The sequence below is a fragment of the Ranitomeya imitator genome, chromosome 2, assembly GCF_032444005.1.
Source record: "Ranitomeya imitator isolate aRanImi1 chromosome 2, aRanImi1.pri, whole genome shotgun sequence".
Lineage (NCBI taxonomy): Eukaryota > Metazoa > Chordata > Amphibia > Anura > Dendrobatidae > Ranitomeya > Ranitomeya imitator.
This window is the reverse complement of record NC_091283.1, coordinates 535,118,395-535,132,127: the sequence shown is the minus strand read 5'-3', so window position 1 is coordinate 535,132,127 and position 13,733 is coordinate 535,118,395.

Genomic DNA, 13,733 nt, shown 5'->3' with positions numbered 1-13,733 from the left:
AGCATGCAGCCAGCGGGTAAGAAAAGGGTGAATCAAAAACCCCAAAACCCCGCCTCCATGGCTGAAGATTGTTCCCTCCAAATTCAGGTGACAGTGTCCCTTTAAGGCTCTCAGCTGTTCACCGTTAGCCACTCCCATCTCCTATATAATCTGGGTCCTGGCTAGCACTCATTGTCAGAGTAGCCTATGATGCATGGCTGGTGGTTGTTCTTGATTATTATTGGAGAAAGCGTTTGACGCATTTATCTGTGACTGTTACTGTCATGATCCGGGTCGGAGTTTGCCATGTTTCTCCTGCTCTGGCCTGGTCATGGTGGGGTTAACTATTCCTGCCTCTCTTTGATTTGGGAGTGGCTATTTCTTGGTTCTATTGCTGGCAGCTTGTGTCAGTGATAGTTTTGGGCTTGCTGAGACTGCTACCTGTTAAAACCCTGTGTTCCTTTTGCCTCTGACCTCCCTTACCTGTACCTGACCTGTCTCCTGTACCCAACCTAGGTTGACTCTGGTTTGTATCCCCTCCGTTTGTGACCCGGCTAAGACTCTGACTTTGTCTCCTGCTTCCCGTTTTTGTTCCCACACGTCTGTCTGGCTTTTTGACCTTTTGGCTTACTCTGACTCCGATCTCTGTCTCACGTCTCTGGTACCTTTGCTCCTGGTTGGTTCGGACCCTCGGCTTGTATATTGACCACGAGTTCTGTTTTCCCCTTTTTAACTATACGCTTACCGACTGTTACGGACTTGGCTTGTTTTGACCACTCTCTGTCGCCACCTGGTGGCGCAGTGCAGTTTGCACTGGGCTGCGGTGTGGCAAGTGTGACCTCTTTTTCTGTCACCCACTCTCCTTCATGGAGTCTGCACATACCTGCATTGCTGCAGCATAACATTATCACTGACCTTGAAACATTTAAAAGAGATTTCACACTTTTTTTTGTTTTCTTTCTCTCTCTCTCTCTGGTCATGGATCCGCTGCATACCTTGGTGGATCAAATAACTAACCTGACACAGATGATGCAGACATTATCCATGGAGCATAGGACCTTGACTACCTCTCTGAAGCAGGTGCAGAGGGAGCTTGCAGAAACAGTTAAGATAGTCCAGGGTGTTTCCTCTCCCTCTGTCAGTAAGTCAGGTGAGATGACTGATGTTTTTCTGCACTCTCCTGAACCCTATGTTAAATTACCTGACACGTTCTCTTATGAGAAGAAAAAATTCCACGTGTTCAAAGAGAGTTGCAAACTATTATTTTCCCTTAGACCCCGATCTTCAGGGGATGAGAATCAGCGGGTGGGGATAGTTATATCTTTACTGCGGGAGGGTCCGCAGTCGTGGGCATTTTCCTTACCTTCGACCACCCTTGAAAGAATTAGTAACATAGTAACATAGTTAGTAAGGCCGAAAAAAGACATTTGTCCATCCAGTTCAGCCTATATTCCATCATAATAAATCCCCAGATCTACGTCCTTCTACAGAACCTAATAATTGTATGATACAATATTGTTCTGCTCCAGGAAGACATCCAGGCCTTTCTTGAACCCCTCGACTGAGTTCGCCATCATTCAGGCAAGCAATTCCAGATTCTCACTGCCCTAACAGTAAAGAATCCTCTTCTATGTTGGTGGAAAAACCTTCTCTCCTCCAGACGCAAAGAATGCCCCCTTGTGCCCGTCACCTTCCTTGGTATAAACAGATCCTCAGCGAGATATTTGTATTGTCCCCTTATATACTTATACATGGTTATTAGATCGCCCCTCAGTCGTCTTTTTTCTAGACTAAATAATCCTAATTTCGCTAATCTATCTGGGTATTGTAGTTCTCCCATCCCCTTTATTAATTTTGTTGCCCTCCTTTGTACTCTCTCTAGTTCCATTATATCCTTCCTGAGCATCGGTGCCCAAAACTGGACACAGTACTCCATGTGCGGTCTAACTAGGGATTTGTACAGAGGCAGTATAATGCTCTCATCATGTGTATCCAGACCTCTTTTAATGCACCCCATGATCCTGTTTGCCTTGGCAGCTGCTGCCTGGCACTGGCTGCTCCAGGTAAGTTTTCATTAACTAGGATACCCAAGTCCTTCTACCTGTCAGATTTACCCAGTGGTTTCCCGTTCAGTGTGTAATGGTGATATTGATTCCTTCTTCCCATGTGAATGTCTGTGAATATGTTCTTTGATCCTCTGGGACTGATATATGATGAACCGGATCGTGTTAGACTGGCAGAGGACACTATTATGGGGCTCTTTCAGGGTAAGCTCTCAGCTGAGTGGTACTATTCGGAGTTCCGGCGGTGGTGTTCAGAGATTTCCTGGAGCAACTCAGCTCTCAGGTGTTTGTTCCTGAGGGGACTGTCTGAGCATTTAAAGGATGCGCTGGCTCTCTATCCTTCACCCAGTTCCTTGGAAGAGGCCATGACTCAGGCTGTCCGCATGGATCGGAGGGTACGAGAGAGAGGAGTCATGCAACGGGAGGCTCCTTTTCTTCCTGGTAAACCAGAGTCTTTGCCACCTGTTGAGTCCATGGAAGAGGGAGCCATCACTCTCAAAGAAAAGGAGAGGAGACATCGGCGACTTGGCAAACTCTGTTTCTACTGCGAAGATCCTGGACATTGGAAAATGGACTGTCCTTCCTGCTCACCGACTAACAAGCGACTGAATCTGGGTGATTCCTGGGTGTCTCCCCTTTTCCTCATAGTTTGTAAGCTTGCGAGCAGGGCCCTCACTCCTCCTGGTATCTGTTTTGAACTGTATTTCTGTTATGCTGTAATGTCTATTGTCTGTGCAAGTCCCCTCTATAATTTGTAAAGCGCTGCGGAATATGTTGGCGCTATATAAATAAAAATTATTATATTATTATTATTTAATTATTGTCGTGGTGGTCACCCAGATTCAAAGGTACCTTTTCCTTCATTTTCAAAGATATTGTTGAAAGTGGAACTAACTGTTATGGACTGTGTTTTTGCTACCTCGGCTTTTGTGGACTGCGGGTCCTCCATGAATTTTATTGACTCCAAACTGGTGGCCACTTGCAAGTTAAGGTACCGTCACACATAACGATATCGTTAACGATATCGTTGCTTTTTGTGACATAGCAACGATATCGTTAAGGAAATCGTTATGTGTGACAGCGACCAACGATCAGGCCCCTGCTGGGAGATCGTTGGTCGCTGAGGAAAGTCCAGAACTTTATTTCGTCGCTGGACTTCCCACTGACATCGCTGGATCGGCGTGTGTGACACCGATCCAGCGATGTCTTCACTGGTAACCAGGGTAAACATCGGGTTACTAAGCGCAGGGCCGTACTTAGTAACCCGATGTTTACCCTGGTTACCAGCGTAAACGTTAAAAAAACAAACACTACATACCTTCAGCTGTCTGTCCCCGGTGCTGTGCTTCTCTGCACTCCTCCTGCATCCTGTGTCAGCGCCAGCCAGCCGGAAAGCACAGCGGTGACGTCACCGCTCTGCTTTCCGGCTGACCGGCGCTGACAGTGCAGAGGAAAGCAGAGCGCCGGGGACAGACAGCTGAAGGTAAGTATGTAGTGTTTGTTTTTTTAACGTTTATGCTGGTAACCAGGGTAAACATCGGGTTACTAAGCGCTGCTCTGCGCTTAGTAACCCGATGTTTACCCTGGTTACCGGGGACCTCGGGATCGTTGGTCGCTGGAGAGATGTCTGTGTGACAGCTCTCCAGCGACCAAACAGCGACGCTGCAGCGATCGACATCGTTGTCGGTATCGCTGCAGCGTCGGTGTGACAGTACCTTTAGGGACAGTTAGGCTGGAGACTCCCATTAAACTTGTGGCTATCGACTCTTCACTTCTCGCAAAGAGTGGAGTTAAGTTAATCTCTGAGGAGTTTACCCTCAAGGTGGGGGCCTTACACCAGGAGCGTATGTCATGCTTTGTCCTGGACAATCTCCCGGCTGGACTGGTGTTAGGTTTTCCATGGTTACAACTACATAACCTGGTTATTGACTGGGGGTTCCGGGATATTGTAAAGTGGGGACCTAATTGTTCTAAATGTTGCCTTATTTCGGTGTCTGTGTCATCCGTCAGTCTGGAGGGTATTCCGGAGTACCTGAGAGACTTTGAGGATGTGTTCTCAGAAAAAGAGGCTGAGGCTTTACCACCACACAGCCCATTTGATTGTACTATTGTCCTGGTTTCTAATGCTAAATTGCCTAAGGCCCGTTTATACAATCTATCTGGTCCTGAGAGATCTGCCATGAAAGAATACATCTCTGAGAGTCTTCGTAAAGGGCACATTCGCCCCTCTGTATCCCCTGTGGCGGCTGGGTTATTTTTTGTCAAAAAAAAAAGATGGTGGTCTGCGCCCTTGCCTCGATTTCCGAGAGCTAAATAAGATTACTGTGAAGAACACTTATCCTCTCCCGCTTATCCCTGATTTGTATAACCAACTGTCTGGGGCCAAGTGGTTTTCTAAATTAGACCTCCGTAGGGCATACAATCTTATCCGTATACGTGAGGGGGATGAGTGGAAAACTGCCTTTCTCACCTCAGAGGAACTGTTTGAGAATTTGGTTATGCCTTTTGGTCTGACAAATGCGCCAGCAGTTTTCCAGAATTTTATCAATCATGTCTTCTCTCACTTCATTGGGCGCTTTATGGTAGTCTATCTTGATGATATTCTGGTGTACTCAATGGATAGGCAGGATAACATAGGTCATCTTCGTGCAGTTCTCCAGAGGCTCCGGGAGAACTGTCTTTTTGCTAAACCTGAGAAATGTTTATTTGTTGTTCGGGAATTATCCTATCTGGGGTTTATCTTGTCTGCTGAGGGGTTCCGTATGGACCCTAGAAAGGTTCAGGCCATTGTTGATTGGGTGCAACCTAAAGATCTTAAGGGTCTCCAGCGTTTCTAAGGATTCGCAAATTATTATCGAAAATTTATAAAGGGATTTTTGCAGATTGTCAAACCCCTCACAGATTTAACTCAGAAAGGCTCTGATGTCAAGAATTGGTCGACTCCTGCTGTAGCAGCCTTTTCGGCATTCAAAAAAATGTTTCATGTCCGCCCCTGTTTTGATTCAACCAGATACATCGGAACCATTTATTGTAGAGGTGGACGCCTCTGAGGTGGGGGTGGGAGCGGTGTTGTCCCAGGGACCTGCCACTCTAACTAACTTAAGACCCTGTGCTTTCTTCTCTAGGAAATTCTCTCCCGCAGAAAAGAATTATGATGTGGGGAATCGAGAAATGTTGGCCATTAAATTGGCTTTTGAAGAATGGAGGTATTTTTTGGAGGGGGCTGTCCATAAAATCACTGTAATTACGGACCATAAGAATCTGGCTTATATTGAGTCGGCCAAAAGACTGACTCCGAGACAGGCTAGATGGTCACTATATTTCTCTCGGTTTCAGTTTTCTATCACCTTTCGGCCAGGTTCTAAAAACATTAAGGCTGATGCCTTGTCTCGTAGTCTGGACCCGATGTCACCTCCTGAGCCTTCTTCCTCCATTCTTCAGCCTGGTGTGGTGGTGGCCGGGGTTTCCTCTGAGTTGGAGTGAGAGATTCGTGAGGCCCAGTCTCTTGCTCCTCTGTCTATGCCTGTGGGTAAGCTCTTTGTGCCTGTTCAACTTCATCTCAGGGTTCTCCGAGAGTTTCATGATTCCGTTTTGAGTGGGCACCCTGGAATCGCAGCCACCCATAGAGCGATTGCTAGGTTGTTTTGGTGGTCCTCATTGGCCTCGGATGTGGTTAGATTTGTGTCCTCCTGCTTTGTATGTGCCTGTGCTAAGAACTCGCATAATCGGCCGGCCGGGAAATTGGTGCCATTGCCAATTCCTGATAGACCATGGACCCATCTGTCCATGGATTTTATCACCAATCTTCCTCCTTCTAATGGAAAAACTGTTATTTGGGTGGTGGTGGACAGATTTAGTAAGCAGGCGCATTTTGTGCCTTTGTCAGGTTTGCTGAATGCTGAGACGCTTGCTAAGTTGTTTGTGGAACATGTGGTGCGATTGCATGGTGTGCCTTTGAATGTGGTTTCAGACAGAGGGGCGCAGTTTGTGTCCAAGTTCTGGAGGGGTTTTTGTAAAAGGCTGGGTGTCTGTTTGACCTTTTCTTCTGCTTACCATCCTGAAACTAATGGTCACACAGAGAGAACCAATCAGTCTCTGGAACAAATTTTGCGATGTCTGGTCACGGCTCGGCAGGACGATTGGTGTTACTCTTTGCCTGTGGCTGAGTTTGCTTTTAATAATCGAATTAATCAGTCCACAGGTACCTCCCTTTTCTTTGTAACTTTTGTGACGTCACCGCTCTGCTTTACGGCTGCCCGGTGCTCACAGCCAGACCAGAGAAGCAGAGCGCCGAGGACAGACAGCGGTAGGTAAGTATGTAGCGGTTGTTTTTTTTACTTTAACGATGGTAACCAGGGTAAACATCGGGTTACTAAGCGCGGCCCTGTGCTTAGTAACCCGATGTTTACCCTGGTTACCGGGGACCTCGGGATCGTTGGTCGCTGGAGAGCTGTCTGTGTGACAGCTCTCCAGCGACCAAACAGCGACGCTGCAGCGATCTGGATCGTTGTCGGTATCGCTGCAGCGTCGCTTAGTGTGGCGGTACCTTTACAATAGTCCAGACGAGAATGAATGCGTTTTTGCAGAGTCGAAAGTAAGAAAAGAGCGAGCCAGTGATCGGATGTGGGAAGTGAATGAAAGCTTGGAATCAAGGATGACCCCAAGGCAGCGGGCATGTTGCTTTGGAGTAATGGTGGAACCGCACACGGAGATGGCAATGTCAGGCAAAGGTAGGTTAGTAGAGGGAGAAAACACGAGGAGTTCAGTTTTTGACAGGTTCAGTTTCAGATAGAGGGAGGACATGATGTTAGAGACAGCGGTAAGACAATCACTGGTGTTTTCTAAAAAGGTCGGCGTGATAACAGAAGAAGAAGTGTATAATTGTGTGTCGTCAGCATAGAGATGGTACTGGAAACCAAATCTACTGATTGTTTGTCCAATAGGGACAGTATACAAAGAGAAGAGGAGGGGGCCTAGGACTGATCCTTGAGGAACCCCAACAGTAAGGGGAAGATGAGAGGAGGAGGAACCAGCAAAACATACAGTGAAGGATCGGTCAGAGATAGGAGGAGAACCAGGAGAGAACGGTGTCCTTGAGGCCGATGGAGCGGAGCATATTGAGGAGGAGCTGATGATCCACAGTATCGAATGCTGCGGAGAGATCCAAGAGAATTAGCATGGAGTAGTGACCATTAGATTTAGCTGTTAGTAGGTCATTAGAGACTTTAGTGAGGGCAGTTTCAGTAGAGTGTAAAGAGCGGAAAACAGATTGAAGAGGGTCTAGAAGAGAGTTATCTGAGAGATAGTGCGTAAGACGGGAGTGGACCAGGCGTTCGAGGAGTTTAGAGATGAAGGGAAGATTAGAGACAGGTCTATAGTTAGCGGCATAGTTTTGGTTGAGGGATGGTTTTTTAAGTAATGGATGTATGATGGCATGCTTAAATGAGGAGGGAAAAATACCGGAAATGAGAGAAAGGTTGAATATTTTTGTTAGGTGAGAGGTGACAGCCGGGGAAAGGGACTGGAGGAGATGTGACGGAATGGGGTCACTGGTGCAAGTGGTCGGGCGAGAAGATGCAAGGAGCCTGATTACTTCTTCTTCTGTAACTGGTTCAAAGTCAGAGAGTGAACTAGATGCAGTGGGGGAGGGAAGACAGTGCATGGTATGAAGAGATTGGGAGATGATTTCCTGTCGAATATGGTCAATTTTTTCTTTGAAGTAATTGGCCAGATCGTCAGCGCGGAGATCCATGGTTGGGGCCTGCACTCTTGGGTTGAGTAGGGACTGGAAAGTGTCAAAGAGACGTTTAGGTTTATTTGACAGTGAGGTGATGAGGGTATTGAAATAGGTTTGTTTGGAGAGGTGAAGGGCAGAGTTGTATGTTTTTAGCATGAATTTCTAATGGATGAAATCTTCGGGTAGATTAGATTTTCTCCACAGACGTTCGGCGCACCTGGAGCACCGCTGCAGGAAACGTGTTTGCAGCGTGTGCCACGGTTGTCGCCGTCTGTGCTGAGTTGTTCTATGTATAGGAGGTGCAGCTTCATCCAGGGCACTTTGCAGAGTTTCATTGTAATGCTTCAGAGCAGAATCAGGACATGAGATGGAGGAGATTGGGGCCAATGATGACTGCAAGTTCTTCATAAGTTTCTGGGTGTTAATGGCCTGAATGTTTCTATAAGTGTGGAAAGTGGGGGTGACCTGAGCGGGATGGCAGTTCTTGATAGAGAATGAAAGAAGGTTGTGGTCAGAGAGCGGGAGAGGGGAGTTTGTGAAATCATCCACTGAGCAATGCCAGGAGAAGACCAAGTCGAGGGAGTTTCCATCTTCATGTGTTGAAGAGTTAGTATGCTGCGAGAGGCCGAAAGAGGAGGTTAGAGATAAAAGATGAGAAGCAGATGGGGAGAAGCAATAGGGATGTTGAAATCACCCATGATAAGGGTGGGGTGTCACAGGAGAGAAAGTGTGGAAGCCAGGTGGCAAAGTGATCCAGGAACTGATGAGAGGGGCCGGGAGGACGATACACCACCGCCACTCGCATGGAGAAGGGGACGTAGAGTCTGACAGCATTGACCTCAAAGGAAGGGAATACAAGTGAGGGTACTTGGGGGATAATTTGGAAGGTACATTTGGGTGAAAGGAGCAGACCAACGCCTCCATCTGCTCTGTTGTCTGATCTTGGGGTATGAGAAAAGTGTAGTCTACCATATGAAAGGGCAGCAGCAGCGGTGGTGTCTGACTGCTGGATCCAGGTTTCAGTAAGGGCCAGGAGATTAAGACAGTTAGAAAGGAAGAAGTCATGAATGAAGGAGAGTTTATTACACACAGAGCGAGAATTCCAAAGGGCACAATTGAAAGATACAGAAGGCATGCCTGGAATATTAATAAGGTTAGAGGGGTTTCTGAGTGTAGTAGTTGGGAGGTTTGACTGGCTATAACATGGGGGGGCCGAGGTTGGGAGAGATGTCTCCAGCAACTAGGAGAAGGAGGATAGAAGGAGTGAGTAGGTGGTTAAGTGATTTGTGAGAGTGTCTCTTGTGTTGGATGGTGGGACTGAATGGATCTGCGCTGTTAAGCAATGTGAACAGAGCATGAGTGCTATACATAGGAGAGGGAAGGACAGAGGGGCCGATATGGATGGATTGTAAAGAGTTTATGCAAGGGCGGTGAATGTGAGTGAATGCGGCAGTCAGGATATAGATTATACAAATAAATATGGTGAGTATTTGTGCTGTTTAAAGGGAATAGTGAATATATTTAGTTTTTCTTACCTGTCTCCTGCCCTGTCTAACTGCCATGTTATAACTGCCGAACTACTTAGAAAAAAGTACTTTGAATAAAAGTACACGAATAATAGTGCACGAATGCACCCCTGCATGAATGCTTCCCCAAAGTGTGTCTACATTTATAGAAGGCTAGCTCTTAGATCTCCTTCTTTTTTTTTTGGTTTCCCTCTCGTTATCAATCAATCTAACTCAGTTGAGACAGCAGGACACAATAAATGTAGTGATCAGATAAACAAAAGTCCAGGTCTACATGGATCATAAACCACTTTGAAACAGTTATGTGATCTCTTTGCATGAGGACAAGCAGAAGTGAGTTAAATATCTATAAACAAAAACAATTGCATACTAAGATGGCTAACATATATACCGTATATACTCGAGTATAAGCCGACCCGAGTATAAGCCGACCCCCTTAATTTTGCCACAAAAAACTGGGAAAACTTATTGACTCGAGTATAAGCCTAGGGTGGAAAATGCAGCAGCTACCGGTTAATGTAAAAAATAAAAATAGATACCAATAAAAGTAAAATTAATTGAGACATCAGTAGGTTAAGTGTTTTTGAATATTCATATTGAATCAGGAGCCCCATATAATGCTCCATACAGTTCATTATTTCCCCATAGATGCTCCATATAAAGCTGTGCCCCATATACAATGCTCTGCACCGTTCATTATTGCCCCATAGATGTGCCATATAGTGCTCTGCACCGTTCATTATTGTCCCATAGCTGTGCCATATAGTGCTCTGCACGGTTCATTATTGCTCCATAGATGTGCCATATAGTGCTCTGCACTGTTCATTATTGTCCCATAGCTGTGCCATATAGTGCTCTGCACCGTTCATTATTGCCCCATAGCTGTACATATAGTGCTCTGCACCGTTCATTATTGCCCCATAGCTGTGCCATATAGTGCTTTGCACCGTTCATTATTGCCCCATAGCTGTGCCATATAGTGCTCTCCACCGTTCTTTATTGCCCCATAGCTGTGCCATATAGTGCCCTGCACCGTTCATTTTTGTCCCATAGCTCTGCCATATAGTGCTCTGCACCGTTCATTATTGCCCCATAGCTGTGCCATATAGTGCTCTGCACCGTTCATTATTGCCCCATTGATGTACTATAGAAAGCTGTGCCATTGCTGCTGCTGCTGCTGCAATGAAAAAAAAAAAATGCCATACTCACCTTTCTTGCTTGCAGCTCCCGGTGTCTGGTCCCGGCGTCTCTCCGCACTGACTGATCAGGCAGAGGGCGGCGCGCACACTATATGCGTCATCGCGCCCTCTGACCTGCACAGTCAGAGCGGAGAGACGCCGGGAAGATGGAGCGGCGCCCGGCGTGTGGAACGCGGACAGGTGAATATGTAATACTTACCTGCTCCCGGCGTCCCGCTCCTTCTCCCGGACAGCTGGTCTTCGGTGCCGCAGCCTCTTCCTCTATCAGCGGTCACCGTTACCGCTGATTAGAGAAATGAATATGCGGCTCCACCCCTATGGGAGTGGAGTCCATATTCATTTTTCTAATGAGCGGTCCCACGTGACCGCTGAAGAGGAGAAGAACTGCAGCACCGAAGACCGTGGGACAGCAGGGGGAGCGTCAGGATCGCCGGGACTAGGTAAGTATGCCTCAGCGCCCTCTCCCCCTCACCCGCCAACCCTGCCACCCACCGTGACTCGAGTATAAGCCGAGAGGGGCACTTTCAGCCCAAAAATTTGGGCTGAAAATCTCGGCTTATACTCGAGTATATACGGTAGATATATGCAGGATTCAATGCCGAAGATAGAATGACTCAGATACCATTCAGACTGCTTGCTGGCAGGGACTGGAGCAGTGGGCATGCAGGGTATTCCAGTTCAGAGAATGAATGATAAGATTACCTGAATGAAGAGAAAAGAGATGCTTGATATATTCTGCCATGTTATAACTGCTGAACTACTTAGAAAAAAAAGTACTTTGAACAAAAGTACACGAATAATAGTGCACGAATGCACCCCTGCAAAACCCCTTCAGATGGATTTACAGTGTGGGACAAGACTGTAACGACGGAATGTATGGAATATTGTTCTTTGTTTTTATTTTTTACTTTGTTTCAGGTGACAAGGGTCTTCAGGTGGATTAAGAGTATAATAAAATATTAAAACACCCTGTGTCTTTATTTCATCAAATTACTTTTTAATAATGTGTGTGTTTTATTAACCATTTCGTAGTATTGGATTAATAATGGATAGGTGTCATAATTGTCGCCTCTCCATTATTAACCTGGCCAGAATAGACGCATCTTCCAGATGTGCCTTTTTCTGGGGTGGCTGGGGGCAGATGTTTTTAGCCAGGGGGGTCCTATGACCATGGTCCCTCTCTAGGCTATTAATATCTGCCCTCAGTCACTGGCTTTCCCACTCTGGCGGAGATAATTGCACGAGAGTCCACGCCAATTTTTTCCGGGATTTAACCCTTTAATTTAATAGCTAGAGACCCCAAATTTGACACAAAGACACTTCCTACATTAATAAAAAGAGGAATATGTAATAAAAGAAGGGATATGAGATGGTTTACTGTATGTAAACCATGTCTCATATCCTGTCGGGTTTGTGAAGGAGAAAGGAAAAGCCGGCAATTGAATTACCGGCTTTCTGCTATCTAGCGCTGAATTAAATATATATATATATATATATATATATAACTGTATATATAACTGTATAAATGTTTTTAAGAATATTTGAGCCGATGGATCCATATGTCCATTTTGCAAGCCTGCGAGAAAAAATCGCCGTACGGAAGCCATACGGATGACACATGGATAAATTTGTGCGTAAAAATTGCATCCTCGCATTGAATATGGAACAGTGTTTTGGGACAATTACTGCGTATTACGGCCATAAAAAAACGGAAAGTATTTCCTTACGCCTAGTGTGACGCCGGCCTTATCTTCACCAATTGCTTTTTGAAGAGGATCTGAAGAATTTTTTTATTTACATCTTTAGGCTGCCGTCACACTAGCAGTATTCGGTCAGTATTTTACATCAGTATTTGTAGCCAAAACCAGGAGTGGAACAATTAGAGGAAAAGTATAATAGAAACATATGCACCACTTCTGCATTTATCACCCACTCCTGGTTTTGGCTTACAAATACTGAGGTAAAATACTGACCAAATACTGATAGTGTGACGGCAGCCATACTCTGAAGTGTTTTCTGAAGCCTTTTGACTTGGCATGTCACATTTGGAGCAGATTTCTGGGAGTTTTTCAAAGCCACTACAGGAAAAAAAAATGCTCCTCATAGGAACAGTAATAGGCCATGGTCACAAATTCAGTATTTGGTCAGTATTTTACCTCAGTATCTGTAAGCCAAAATCAGGAGTGGGTGATAAATGCAGAAGTGGTGCATATGTTTCTATTATACTTTTCTTCTGATTGTTCCTCTCCTGGTTTTGGCTTACAGATACTAAGGTAAAAACTCACCAAATACTGAGGTAAAATACTGATCAAATACTGAGGTAAAATACTGATCAAATACTGAATGTGTGAATGTGTCCTATTAGGCTAAGTGCACACGTCGCAGAATTGCCGCGGAAATTTTCGCGGCAATTCTGCAACTCCTGCCACGGGTATATCGCATGCGGAATTGGCATGCATGTTCCTGCTGAAAACTAGCGTTTTACAAGCATAGTTAGCTTGCAGAATGCTAGCGTTTTCCAAGCGATCTGTAGCATCTCTTGGAAAACCGATTAACAGGTTGGTCACATTTGTCAAACATAGTGTTTGACAAGTGTGACCAACTTTTTAACTATTAATGCTGCCTATGCAGCATCAACAGTAAAAAGATAGAATGTTAAAAATAATAATAATAAAAAAAATGGTTATTCTCACCTTCCGAAGCAGCCAATCTCCTCAGCGGTGCACGCGGTGGCTTCCGTTCCTATAGGTGCTTTGTGTGCAGGACCTGTGATGATGTCACGTGACTGCGACGTCATCGCAGGTCCTTCACACAAAGCATCCATGGGAACGGAAACAGCCGCGTGCACCGCTGAGAGGCGGGAGGACACCGGGGCCAGCAGAAGGTGAGTATAAGACTATTTTTTTATTTTAATTCTTTTTTTTTTAACAATTATATGGTGCCCAGTCCGTGGAGGAAAGTCTCCTCTCCTCCACCCTGGGTACCAACCGCACATGATCCGCTTACTTCCCGCATGGTGGGCATAGCCCCATGCAGGAAGTAAGCAGATCAATGCATTCCTAGGTGTGCGGAATCCCCGCGATTCCACAAATTTAATGAACATGCTCCGTTTTTTTCTGGAATGCGATTCCGCTCAGGAAAACAACGCAGCATGTGCACAAAAAATGCGGATTGCATTCTATTAAATAGGATGCTTAATGTGAGCGTTATTTTCGCGGTTTTATAGCGT